This window comes from Rhipicephalus sanguineus, unplaced genomic scaffold, assembly GCF_013339695.2.
Source record: "Rhipicephalus sanguineus isolate Rsan-2018 unplaced genomic scaffold, BIME_Rsan_1.4 Seq2269, whole genome shotgun sequence".
NCBI lineage: Eukaryota > Metazoa > Arthropoda > Arachnida > Ixodida > Ixodidae > Rhipicephalus > Rhipicephalus sanguineus.
The window spans coordinates 129312-137073 of record NW_023614814.1 but is presented as its reverse complement, the minus strand read 5'-3'; the positions used below and the strand labels follow the sequence as shown (position 1 = coordinate 137073).

At 42.3% G+C, this 7762-nt stretch overlaps 1 long non-coding RNA gene across 1 annotated transcript; it reads left to right on the top strand.

Moving 5' to 3' along the window:
* Positions 1-1342: 1342 nt before the first annotated feature.
* On the top strand, positions 1343-3597 carry LOC125756595 (uncharacterized). The gene is made up of 3 exons (XR_007414622.1): positions 1343-1514; positions 2502-2767; positions 3452-3597. It is a non-coding gene; the product is annotated as an uncharacterized LOC125756595 (long non-coding RNA).
* The last annotated feature ends 4165 nt before the right edge of the window (positions 3598-7762 follow it).

Sequence of the window (7762 nt, the reverse complement as noted above, 5' to 3'; positions counted from 1 at the left end):
GTAAAATCGCAGAATAGGTCGTTCCTGACGGGTAGAAGCTTATATGTTTAATCAAAAATGCAACATTCTCGAATCGTCTCCAAACGCGACGAAACGTCGTCAAATCGCAGAATAGATCGTTTCTAAAGGCTAGAAGCTTATACGTTTAATCAAAAATACAACCATGTCCAATCGTCTCCAAACGCGACGAAACGGCGTGAAATCGCAAAATAAAGCGTTTTTGAAAGGTAGAAGCTCATATCTTTGATGAGAATTTCCACCACCTCCAATCGTCTCCAAACACTATAAAACGACGTAAAATCGCAGAATAGGTCGTTCCTGAAGGATAGAAGGTTATATGTTTAATTAAAAATGCAACATTGTCCAATCGTCTCCAAACGCTACGAAACGTCGTCAAATCGCAGAATAGATCGTTTCCGAAGGCTAGAAGCTTATACGTTTAGTCAAAATTACAACCATCTCCAACCGCCTCCAAACGCGACGAAACGTCGTGAAATCGCAAAATAAAGCGTTTTTGAAAGGTAGAAGCTCATATCTTTGATCAGAATTTCCACCACCTCCAATCGTCTCCAAACACTATAAAACGACGTAAAATCGCAGAATAGGTCGTTCCTGAAGGATAGAAGCTCATATCTTTAATTAAAAATGGAACATTCTCCAATCGTCTCCAAACGCGACGAAACGTCGTCAAATCGCAGAATAGATCGTTTCTAAAGGCTCGAAGCTTATACGTTTAATCAAAAATACAACCATGTCCAATCGTCTCCAAACGCGACGAAACGTCGTGAAATCGCAAAATACAGCGTTTCTGAACGGTAGATGCTCATATCTTTGATGAGAATTTCCACCACCTCCAATCGTCTCCAAACGCTACGAAACGTCGTCAAATCGCAGAATAGATCGTTTCTAAAGGCTAGAGGCTTATACGTTAAATCAAAAATACAACCATCTTTAATCGTCTCCAAACGCTACGAAACGTCGTGAAATCGCAAAATACAGCGTTTCTGAAAGGTAGAAGCTCATATCTGATGAGAAATTCCACCACCTCCAATCGTCTCCAAACGCGACCAAACGTCGTCAAATCGCAGAGTAGGTCGTTACTGAAGGCTAGAAGCTTACACGTTTAATCAAAAATACAACCATCTCCAATCGTCTCCAAACGCGACGAAACGTCGTCAAGTCGCAGAATAGATCATTTCCGAAGGCTAGAAGCTGATACGTTTAATCAAAATTAGAACCATCTCCGATCGCCTCCAAACGCGACGAAACGTCGTGAAATCACAAAATAAAGCGTTTTTGAAAGGTAGAAGTCTCATATCTTTGAGGAGAATTTCCACCACCTCCAATCGCCTCCAAACACTATAAAACGACGTAAAATCGCAGAATAGGTCGTTCCTGAAGGCTAGAAGCTTATAGGTTTAATCAAAAATACAACCATCTCCAATCGTCTCCAAACGCTACGAAACGTCGTCAAATCGCAGAATAGATCGTTTCTGAAGGCTAGAAGCTTATACGTTTAATCAAAAATACCACCATCTGCAATGGGCTCCAAACGCGACCAAACGTCGTCAAATCGCAGAATAGGTCGTTACTGAAGGCTAGAAGCTAATATGTTTAATCAAAATTACAACCATCTCCAATCGTCTTCAAACGCGACGAAACGTCGTGAAATCGCAAAATAAAGCGTTTTTGAAAGGTAGAAGCTCATATCTTTGATGAGAATTTCCACCACCTCCAATCGTCTCCAAACACTATAATAAGACGTAAAATCGCAGAATAGGCCGTTCATGAAGGATAGAAGCTTTAATTAAAAATACAACCATCTCCAATCGTCTCCAAACGCTACGAAACGTCGTCAAATCGCAGAATAGATCGTTTCTAAAGGCTAGAAGCTTATACGTTTAATCAAAAATACAACCATCTTTAATCGCCTCCAAACGCGACGAAACGTCGTGAAATCGCAAAATAAAGCGTCTCTGAACGGTAGATGCTCATATCTTTGATGAGAATTTCCACCACCTCCAATCGTCTCCAAACACTATGAAACGTCGTCTAATCGCCGAATAGGTCGTTTCCGATGGCTAGAACCTTATACGTTTAATCAAAAATACAACCATCTGCAATCGGCTCCAAACGCGACCAAACGTCGTCAAATCGCAGAATAGGTCGTTACCGAAGGCTAGAAGCTTATATGTTTAATCAAAATTACAACCATCTCCAATCGTCTCCAAAAGCGACGAAACGGCGTAAAATCGCAAAATAAAGCGTTTTTGAAAGATATCTTTGATCAGAATTTCCACCACCTCCAATCGTCTCCAAACACTATAAAACGACGTAAAATCGCAGAATAGGTCGTTCCTGAAGGATAGAAGGTTATATGTTTAATTAAAAATGCAACATTGTTCTATCGTCTCCAAACGCTACGAAACGTCGTCAAATCGCAGAATAGATCGTTCCTGAAGGCTAGAAGCTTATAGTTCCTGAAGGCTAGAAGCTTATAGGTTTAATCAAAAATACAACCAGCTCCAATCGTCTCCAAACGCTACGAAACGTCGTCAAATCGCAGAATAGATCGTTTCTGAAGGCTAGAAGCTTATACGTTTAATCAAAATTACAACCATCTCCAATCGTCTTCAAACGCGACGAAACGTCGTGAAATCGCAAAATAAAGCGTTTTTGAAAGGTAGAAGCTCATATCTTTGATGAGAATTTCCACCACCTCCAATCGTCTCCAAACACTATAAAACGACGTAAACTCGCAGAATAGGTCGCTCATGAAGGATAGAAGCTTATAGGTTTAATTAAAAATACAACCATCTCCAATCGTCTCCAAACGCTACGAAACGTCGTCAAATCGCAGAATAGATCGTTTCTAAAGGCTAGAAGCTTATACGTTTAATCAAAAATACAACCATCTTTAATCGCCTCCAAACGCGACGAAACGTCGTGAAATCGCAAAATACAGCGTTTCTGAAAGGTAGAAGCTCATATCTGATGAGAAATTCCACCACCTCCAATCGTCTCCAAACGCGACCAAACGTCGTCAAATCGCAGAATAGGTCGTTACTGAAGGCTAGAAGCTTACACGTTTAATCAAAAATACAACCATCTCCAATCGCCTCCAAACGCGACGAAACGTCGTCAAATCGCAGAATAGATCGTTTCCGAAGGCTAGAAGCTGATACGTTTAATCAAAATTACAACCATCTCCAATCGCCTCCAAACGCGACGAAACGTCGTGAAATCGCAAAATAAAGCGTTTTTGAAAGGTAGAAGCTCATATCTTTGATGAGAATTTCCACCACCTCCAATCGTCTCCAAACACTATAAAACGACGTAAAATCGCAGAATAGGTCGTTTCTGAAGGATAGAAGCTTATATGTTTAAATAAAAATGAGACATTCTCCAATCGTCTCCAAACGCTACGAAACGTCGTCAAATCGCAGAACAGATCGTTCCTGAAGGCTAGAAGCTTATAGGTTTAATCAAAAATACAACCATCTCCAACCGTCTCCAAACGCTACGAAACGTCGTCAAATCGCAGAATAGATCGTTTCTGAAGGCTAGAAGCTTATACGTTTAATCAAAAATACAACCACCTCCAATCGGCTCCAAACGCGACCAAACGTCGTCAAATTGCAGAATAGGTCGTTACTGAAGGCTGGAAGCTTATATGTTTAATCAAAATTACAACCAACTCCAATCGTCTTCAAACGCGACGAAACGTCGTGAAATCGCAAAATAAAGCGTTTTTGAAAGGTAGAAGCTCATATCTTTGATGAGAATTTCCACCACCTCCAATCGTCTCCAAACACTATAAAACGACGTAAAATCGCAGAATAGGTCGTTAATGAAGGATAAAAGCTTATAGGTTTAATTAAAAATGCAACAGTTTCCAATCGTCTCCAAACGCTACGAAACGTCCTCAAATTGCAGAATAGATCGTTTCTGGAGGCTAAAAGCTTATACGTTTAATCAAAAATACAACCATCTCCAATCGTCTCCAAACGCTACGAAACGTTGTCAAATCGCAGAATAGATCGTTTCTAAAGGCTAGAAGCTTATACGTTAAATCAAAAATACAACCATCTTTAATCGTCTCCAAACGCGACGAAACGTCGTGAAATCGCAAAATACAGCGTTTCTGAAAGGTAGAAGCTCACATCTGATGAGAAATTCCACCACCTCCAATCGTCTCCAAACGCGACGAAACGTTGTCAAATCGCAGAATAGATCATTTCCGAAGGCTAGAAGCTGATACGTTTAATCAAAATTAGAACCATCTCCAATCGCCTCCAAACGCGACGAAACGTCGTGAAATCGCAAAATAAAGCGTTTTTGAAAGGTAGAAGCTCATATGTTTGATGAGAATTTCCACCACCTACAATCATCTCCAAACACTATAAAACGACGTAAAATCGCAGAATAGGTCGTTCCTGAAGGCTACAAGCTTATACGTTTCATCAAAAATACCACCATCTGCAATCGGCTCCAAACGCGACCAAACGTCGTCAAATCGCAGAATAGGTCGTTACTGAAGGCTAGAAGCTAATACGTTTAATCAAAATTACAACCGTCTGCAATCGTCTTCAAACGTGACGAAACGTCGTGAAATCGCAAAATAAAGCGTTTTTGAAAGGTAGAAGCTCATATCTTTGATGAGAATTTCCACCACCTCCAATCGTCTCCAAACACTATAAAACGACGTAAAATCGCAAAATAGGTCGTTCCTGAAGGATAGAAGCTTATAGGTTTAATTAAAAATACAACCATCTCCAATCGTCTCGAAACGCTACGAAACGTCGTCAAATCGCAGAATAGATCGTTTCTAAAGGCTAGAAGCTTATACGTTTAATCAAAAATACAACCATCTTTAATCGCCTCCAAACGCCACGAAACGTCGTGAAATCGCAAAATACAGCGTTTCTGAAATGTAGAAGGTCATATCTGATGAGAAATTCTACCACCTCCAATCGTCTCCAAACGCGACCAAACGTCGTCAAATCGCAGAATAGGTCGTTACTGAAGGCTAGAAGCTTACACGTTTAATCAAAAATACAACCATCTCCAATCGTCTCCAAACGCGACGAAACGTCGTCAAATCGCAGAATAGATCGTTTCCGAAGGCTAGAAGCTGATACGTTTAATCAAAATTACAACCATCTCCAATCGCCTCCAAACGCGACGAAACGTCGTGAAATCGCAAAATAAAGCGTTTTTGAAAGGTAGAAGCTCATATCTTTGATGAGAATTTCCACCACCTCCAATCGTCTCCAAACACTATAAAACGACGTAAAATCGCAGAATAGGTCGTTCATGAAGGATAGAAGCTTATATGTTTAAATAAAAATGAGACATTCTCCAATCGTCTCCAAACGCTACGAAACGTCCTCAAATCGCAGAATAGATCGTTTCTGAAGACTAGAAGCCTATACGTTTAATCAAAAATACAACCATCTCCAATCGTCTCCAAAAGCTACGAAACGTTGTCAAATCGCAGAATAGATCGTTTCTGATGGCTAGAAGCTTATACGTTTAATCAAAAATACAACCATCTCCAATCGTCTCCAAACACTATAAGACTACGAAAATCGCAGAATAGGTCGTTCCTGAAGGATAGAAGTTTATATGTTTAATTAAAAATGCAACATTCTCCAATCGTCTCCAAACGCTACGTCTCCAAACACTATGAAACGACGTATAAAACGACGTAAAATCGCAGAATAGGTCGTTCCTGAAGGATAGAAGCTTATATGTTTAATTAAAAATGCAACATTCCCCAATCGTCTCCAAACGCTACGTCTCCAAACACTATGAAACGACGTATAAAACGACGTAAAATCGCAGAATAGGTCGTTCCTGAAGGATAGAACCTTATATGTTTAAATAAAAATGCAACATTCTCCAATCGTCTCCAAACGCGACGAAACGTCGTCAAATCGCAGAATAGATCGTTCCTGAAGGCTAGAAGCTTATAGGTTTAATCAAAAATACAACCATCTCCAATCGTCTCCAAACGCTACGAAACGTCGTCAAATCGAAGAATAGATCGTTTCTGAAGGCTAGAAGCTTATACGTTTAATCAAAAATACCACCATCTGCAATCGGCTCCAAACGCGACCAAACGTCGTCAAATCGCAGAATAGGGCGTTACTGAAGGCTAGAACCTTATACGTTTATTCAAAAATACAACCATCTCCAATCGTGAAACTTTTAATTAAGTTTGTGTGTTTTTCTCCTAGATTGGTCTCCTGCAAGCACATGGCCATTGGAGAAAATCTATTTAGCAAATCTTTTACGTCACCTATGTTATGGAGGAGTCCTCTACAATTCCAATGCATAATAAAAACCACCTTGAAATTAAGAGTTGACAAAAAAGGAAGTTAGGAGTGAATGAAAGATGCGGAAGCTTGAGGTGACATGTCTGGAGATGTTGTGGTTGTAACGAAAGGAACCATAACCTTTGAGGTTATGGAGAAGCAAATTCGTTTATTTTACAGGGCCTTTTTGAGGCCCTGTAATTAGGGTTCTCTCTTTTTTGGAGCGGTCGAGCGAGGCTCGCCGCTCCTTAGACATTGCCTGTAGCGACTGGCTTGCGGTAGTGTCCATAGCCTCCGAGGAGGCGTCGGACAGTCGCTCTAACGAGCGATCCGTGCGCCTTCTGGGCTTCGTCTCAGAAGACGAAGCCTTCGGCGCAACTGTAGCCGAGGTCGACGAGGCCCCCACCGTCTGGCCTCCGCCCTGGCTCATGCCAGTGCATGTCGAGGCCTCCAGCGGGGCCGTGTTGAGTGGGGGCAGGGCAGCCTTAGCTGCTCCCGCCCTGGGGGCGAGTGACGGTCGCTCCAGCATGCTGCACGTACCTTGGGCGGCCGCCTGATGCCGTCGTGGTGCTGCCCCCTGTTGCACCACTTGTGCAAAAGATTTTCTTGGGAAGTAGGGAGAGACACGATGCCTAGCTTCGCGGAAACTGATGTTGTGTTTGACTTTGATAGTGATAATTTCTTTTTCTTTTTTCCATGCTGTGCATGATCGGGAATACGCCGGGTGTTCCCCATCGCAGTTAGCGCAGTGGAATTCGGCTTTGCAGTCATCGTGCAGTCACCGGCTTTGCAGTCACCACATCGTGCACAGGTAAGTTGCCCACGGCAACTCTGTGAAGCATGTCCGAATCTTTGGCACTTGAAGCAGCGCCGTGGATTCGGAATATAGGGTCTGACTGGGAGTTTGACATAGCCGGTTACTATTTCTTCTGGTAGTATGCAAGAGCCGAAGGTGACTATAATGTGCTTGGTAGGAGTTTCTTTGTTTTCGCTTCGGATTTCGATGCGCTGTACTTGTATGACATTCTCGTCTTTCCAGCCCGCCAAGAGGTCACTGCCGGTGAGATCCATTAGGTCGTCGTCCGAGACGACACCTTTCACTGTGTTCATGGTTCTGTGGGCGGTGACGGTGATGGGTTTGTCCCCAAACGCAACAAGTTTTGCCAGTTTTTGGAATTGCGACTTGTCTTTTACCTCGACTAGAAGGTCCCCACTTGCCATCTTGGTGGCCTTGTAGCCACTTCCGATGGTGTCAGTGAGGCACTTCGAAACAAGAAACGGTGAAATGTTTCGCGCTTTCTTCTCTGTGCTTTCATAGTGTATCACATGGTCCTTTGGAAAAGAGTCTTCTTTCTTGGGAGGAGGAGGTGAAGGAGCTAAAACAGCAGATCACAAGGGCCCTAGTGTTTAACTTCCCATACTATGTACGCCGGTACTTACTC